At 40.1% G+C, this 6,296-nt stretch overlaps 1 non-coding gene across 1 annotated transcript; it reads left to right on the top strand.

The window, feature by feature from the left end:
* Positions 1 to 1,930: 1,930 nt before the first annotated feature.
* On the top strand, positions 1,931 to 2,038 carry LOC112713973 (small nucleolar RNA R71). Its single transcript, XR_003158933.1, has one exon. It is a non-coding gene; the product is annotated as a small nucleolar RNA R71 (small nucleolar RNA).
* Positions 2,039 to 6,296: the final 4,258 nt, after the last annotated feature.

Raw genomic sequence — 6,296 nt, 5'->3', positions numbered from 1 at the left:
AGACTGGGCGTTAAATGCCCAACAGCTAGCCTTACTGGCGTTTAAACGCCAGCACGCTCTCCTCCAGGGTGTGCTGTTTTTCTTTCTGCTTTTCATTCTGTTTTTGCTTTTTTCATTGATTTTGTGACTTCTTATGATCATCAACCTACAAAAAATATAAAATAACAAAAGAAAATAGATAAAATATAACATTGGGTTGCCTCCCAACAAGCGCTTCTTTAATGTCAGTAGCTTGACAGAGGACTCTCATGGAGCCTCAGAAATGCTCAGAGCCATGTTGGAACCTCCCAACACCAAACTTAGAGTTTGAATGTGGGGGTTCAACACCAAACTTAGAAGTTGGTTGTGGCCACCCAACACCAAACTTAGAGTTTGACTGTGGGGGCTCTGGTTGGCTCTGTTTTGAGAGAAGCTCTTTGATGACAGAGGGATATCCTTGAGCCTTAAACACTAAGGATTCTTCATTCACTTGAATGATCAACTCTCCTCTATCAACATCAATCACAGCCTTTGCTGTGGCTAGGAAGGGTCTGCTAAGGATGATAGATTCATCCATGCACTTCCCAGTCTCTAGGACTATAAAATCAGCAGGGATGTAATGGTCTTCAACTTTTACCAGAGCATCCTCTACAAGTCCATAGGCTTGTTTTCTTGAATTGTCTGCCATCTCTAGTGAGATTTTTGCAGCTTGCACCTCAAAGATCCCTAACTTCTCCATTACAGAGAGGGGCATGAGGTTTACACTTGACCCTAAGTCACACAAGGCCTTCATGAAGTTCATGGTGCCTATGGTACAAGGTATTGAAAACTTCCCAGGATCCTGTCTCTTTTGAGGCAGTTTCTGCCTAGACAAGTCATCCAGTTCTTTGGTGAGCAAAGGGTATTCATCCTCCCAAGTCTCATTTCCAAATAACTTGTCATTTAGCTTCATGATTGCTCCAAGGTATTTAGCAACTTGCTCTTCAGTGACATACTCATCCTCTTCAGAGGAAGAATACTCATCAGAGCTCATGAATGGCAGAAGTAAGTCTAATAGAATCTCTATGGTCTCATTTTGAGCCTCAGATTCCCATGGTTCCTCATTGGGGAACTCAGTGGAGGCCAGTGGACGTCCATTGAGGTCTTCCTCAGTGGCGTTCACTGCCTCTCCTTCCTCCCAAAATTCGGCCATGTTGATGGCCTTGCACTCTCCTTTTGGATTTTCTTCTGTGTTGCTTGGAAGAGTACTAGGAGGGAGTTCAGTAATTTTCTTGCTCAGCTGACCCACTTGTGCCTCCAAGTTTTTAATGGAGGACCTTGTTTCAGTCATGAAACTTTGAGTGGTTTTGATTAGATCAGATACCATGGTTGCTAAGTCAGAGGTATTCTGCTTAGAACTCTCTGTCTGTTGCTGAGAAGATGATGGAAAAGGCTTGCTATTGCTAAACCTGTTTTTTCCACCATTATTATTGTTGAAACCTTGTTGAGGTCTCTGTTGATCCTTCCATGAGAGATTTGGATGATTTCTCCATGAAGGATTATAGGTGTTTCCATAGGATTCTCCCATGTAATTCACCTCTTCCATTGAAGGGTTCTCAGGATCATAAGCTTCTTCCTCAGATGAAGCCTCCTTAGTACTGCTTGGTGCATTTTGCATTCCAGACAGACTTTGAGAAATCATATTGACTTGTTGAGTCAATATTTTGTTCTGAGCCAATATGGCATTCAGAGTATCAATCTCAAGAACTCCTTTCTTCTAATTGGTCCCATTGTTCACAGGATTTCTTTCAGAAGTGTACATGAATTGGTTATTTGCAACCATTTCAATTAGCTCTTGAGCTTCTGTAGGCATCTTCTTCAGATGAAGAGATCCTCCAGCAGAGCTATCCAAAGACATTTTGGACAGTTCAGAGAGACCATCATAGAAAATACCTATGATGCTCCATTCAGAAAGCATATCAGAAGGACACTTTCTGATTAATTGTTTGTATCTTTCCCAAGCTTCATAGAGGGATTCTCCTTCCTTCTGTCTGAAGGTTTGGACTTCCACTCTAAGCTTACTCAATTTTTGAGGTGGAAAGAACTTTGCCAAGAAGGCATTGACTAGCTTTTCCTAAGAGTCCAGGCTTTCTTTAGGTTGAGAGTCCAACCATGTCCTAGCTCTGTCTCTTACAGCAAAAGGGAATAGCATCAGTCTGTAGACCTCAGGGTCAACCCCATTAGTCTTGACAGTGTCACAGATTTGCAAGAATTCAGCTAAGAACTGATGAGGATCTTCCAATGGAAGTCCATGGAACTTGCAATTCTGTTGCATTAAAGAAACTAATTGAGGCTTAAGCTCAAAGTTGTTTGCTCCAATGGCAGGGATAGAGATGCTTCTCCCATAGAAATCGGGAGTAGGTGCAGTAAAGTCACCCAGCACCTTCCTTGCATTGTTGGCATTGTTGTTGTTTTCGGCTGCCATGGGTTCTTCTTCTTTGAAGATTTCTGTTAGGTCCTCTACAGAGAGTTGTGCCTTGGCTTCTCTTAGCTTTCTCTTCAAGGTCCTTTCAGGTTCAGGATCAGCCTCAACAAGAATGCTTTTGTCTTTGCTCCTGCTCATATGAAAAAGAAGAGAACAAGAAAATGTGGAATCCTCTATGTCACAGTATAGAGATTCCTTGAGGTGTCAGAGGAAAAGAAAAATAAAAGGCAGAAGTAGAAAATTCGAACTTATCAAAGAAGATGGAGTTCGAATTTTGCATTAAGGAATAGTGTTAGTCCATAAATAGAAGGATGTGAGAAGAGGGGAAGTAATTTTCGAAAATTGAGTGAAAGATTTTGAAAACATTTTTGAAAAACACTAATTGATTTTCGAAAATGAAAGTGGAAAAGAAATCAAGTGATTTTTGAAAAAGATTTTGAAATTAGAAATAAAAAAGATTTGATTGAAAACTATTTTGAAAAAGATGTGGTTAAGAAGATATGATTAGTTTTTTTTAAAAGGGTGTAATTGAGAAGATATGATTTGAAAAACATTTTTAAAAAGATTTGATTTTGAAAATCAATGACTTGGCTATCAAGAAAAGATATGATTCAAACTTTAAACCTTTCTCAACAGAAAAGGCAACATACTTGAAATGTTGAATCAAATCATTGATTGATAGCAAGTATTTTTAAAAATAGAAAGAAATTGATTTTGAAAACATATGATTGAAAAGATATCATTTGAAAAAGATTTGATTTTGAAAAAGTTTGTAAACTGAAAAGAAATCTGCATTAAAAACAAAATCTTCCCTCTTGTGCCATCCTGGCGTTAAACGCCCAGAATGGTGCACATTCTGGCGTTTAACGCCCAAAACTCTACCCTTTTGGGCGTTAAACGCCCAACCAGGTACCCTGGCTGGCGTTTAAACGCCAGTCTGTCCTTCTTCACTGGGCGTTTTGAACGCCCAGCTTTTTCTGTGTAATTCCTCTGCTGTATGTTCTGAATCTTCAATTCTCTGTATTATTGACTTGAGAAGACACAAATTAAAAATATTTTTGGTTTTTTTAATAATAAGGAAAAATCAAAATGCAACAAGAATCAAATAACAATGCATGCAAGACACCAAACTTAGCAGTTTGTATACTACTGACACTAATGAGAATGCATATGAGACACACAAAACACTCAAGTCAAGAGAATTTAAAGATTAGAGTAAGAAATCATCAAGAACATCTTGAAGATCACTAAGACACATGAATGAATGCATGCAATTGACACCAAACTTAATCATGAAACTAGTGTCTCAACAAGAAACATAGAATATTTTTTTATTTTTATGATTTTGTAAATTTTTTGTGCTTTTTCGAAAATTAAGTGGAAAAAGATATCAAAGTTCTTAATGAGAATTCCAGGAATCAGTGCAATGCTAGTCTAGGACTCCGGTCCAGGAATTAGACATGGCTTCACAGCCAACCAAGCTTTCAAGGAAAGCTTCGGTCCAAAACACTAGACATGGCCAATGGCCAGCCAAGCCTTAGTAGATCACTGCTCCAAAAGCAAGATTGATAGAAATCAACAAGCTCTTGTGATGATAAGTTGAAACCTCGGTCCAATGGAATTAGACATGGCTTCACAGCCAGCCAGATTTCAACAAATCATCATGAAACTCTAGAATTCATCTTTAAGAACTCCGAAAAAAAAATACCTAATCTAAGCAACAAGATGAACCGTCAGTTGTCCAAACTCAACAATCCCCGGCAACAGCGCCAAAAACTTGGTAGCGCGAAATTGTGATCAATACTTTTCACAAATCAAATAATCCCCGGTAATGAATCCAAAAACTTGGTGTTCAATACCATGGCATAAACACAACTTCGCACAACTAACCAGCAAGTGTACTGGGTCGTCCAAGTAATAAACCTTACGCGAGTAAGGGTCGATCCCACAGAGATTGTTGGTATGAAGCAAGCTATGGTCACCTTGTAAATCTTAGTCAGGCAAACTCAAATGGGTATGGTGATATGCGAATAAAATATAAAGATAAAGATAGAGATACTTATGTAATTCATTGGTAGGAATTCCAGATAAGCGTATGAAGATGCTTGTCCCTTCCGTCTCTCTGCTTTCCTACTGTCTTCATCCAATTCTTCCTACTCCTTTCCATGGCAAGCTTAAGCAAGGGTTTCACCGTTGTCAGTGGCTACCTCCCATCCTCTCAGTGGAAATGTTCAACGCACCCTGTCACGGCACGGTTATCCATCTGTCGGTTCTCGATCAGGCCGGAATAGAATCCAGTGATTCTTTTGCGTCTGTCACTAACGCCCCGCCCTCAGGAGTTTGAAGCACGTCACAGTCATTCAATCATTGAATCCTACTCAGAATACCACAGACAAGGTTAGACCTTCCGGATTCTCTTGAATGCCGCCATCAGTTCTAGCCTATACCACGAAGATTCCGGTTAAAGAATCCAAGAGATATTCACCCAGTCTAAGGTAGAACGGAGGTGGTTGTCAATCACACGTTCATAGGTGAGAATGATGATCAGTGTCACGGATCATCACATTCATCAAGTTGAAGAACAAGTGATATCTTAGAACAAGAACAAGCAGAATTGAATAGAAGAACAATAGTAATTGCATTAATACTCGAGGTACAGCAGAGCTCCACACCTTAATCTATGGTGTGTAGAAACTCCACCGTTGAAAATACATAAGTGATAGTGTGATCATTGGTTTTGGCCCCAAAGAGGGAACCAGAAGAACCAAGATGAAAATACAATAGTATAATGTCCTACTTATAGAAAACTAGTAGCCTAGGGTGTATAGAGATGAGTAAATGACATAAAAATCCACTTCAGGGCCCACTTGGTGTGTGCTTGGGCTGAGCATTGAAGCATTTTCGTGTAGAGACTCTCCTTGGAGTTAAACGCCAGCTTTTATGCCAGTTTGGGCGTTTAACTCCCATTTTGGTGCCAGTTCCGGCGTTTAACGCTGGAAATCTTGAGGGTGACTTTGAACGCCAGTTTGGGCCATCAAATCTTGGGCAAAGTATGGACTATCATATATTGCTGGAAAGCCTAGGATGTCTACTTTCTAACGCCGTTGAGAGCGCGCCAATTGGGCTTCTGTAGCTCCAGAAAATCCACTTCGAGTGACGGGAGGTCAGAATCCAACAACATCTGCAGTCCTTTTTGGTCTCTAAATCAGATTTTTGCTCAGGTCCCTCAATTTCAGCCAGAAAATACCTGAAATCACAGAAAAACACACAAACTCATAGTAAAGTCCAGAAAAGTGAATTTTAACTAAAAACTAATAAAAATATACTAAAAACTAACTAGATCATACTAAAAACATACTAAAAACAATGCCAAAAAGCGTACAAATTATCCGCTCATCAAGCCCTCATAGAGAACAGGACCCATTCACGGAAGAAATCATGAAGGCAAAAGTCCCAAAGGACTTTAAAGCCCCCGATGTGACCCCATATGACGGAACATCCGACCCAAGCCACCATCTCAGCATCTTTAGAAGTCGGATATACTTTACGGACGCTTCAGACGCAACTCGCTGCAATGCCTTCCCAACTACCCTTACCAAGATGGCTATAAAGTGGTTCGACAGCCTACCCTCGAGGTCAATTACCAGCTTTGACAATCTCGCCAAAAAATTCCTAGCCAGATTCTCCATACAGAAAGACAAAGTCAAACACACTCTAAGCCTACTACGGATTAAACAATGAGATCTGGAAAGTCTCCGAAACTACATGGAAAGATTCAACAAAGCATGCCTCGACATACAAAATCTCCCTATAGAAGCAGCTATCATAGGACTTATCAACAGCCTGCGAAAAG

Source organism: Arachis hypogaea, chromosome 9 (genome assembly GCF_003086295.3).
Source record: "Arachis hypogaea cultivar Tifrunner chromosome 9, arahy.Tifrunner.gnm2.J5K5, whole genome shotgun sequence".
NCBI classification, from domain to species: domain Eukaryota; kingdom Viridiplantae; phylum Streptophyta; class Magnoliopsida; order Fabales; family Fabaceae; genus Arachis; species Arachis hypogaea.
This window is presented reverse-complemented; position numbering and strand designations above follow the sequence as displayed.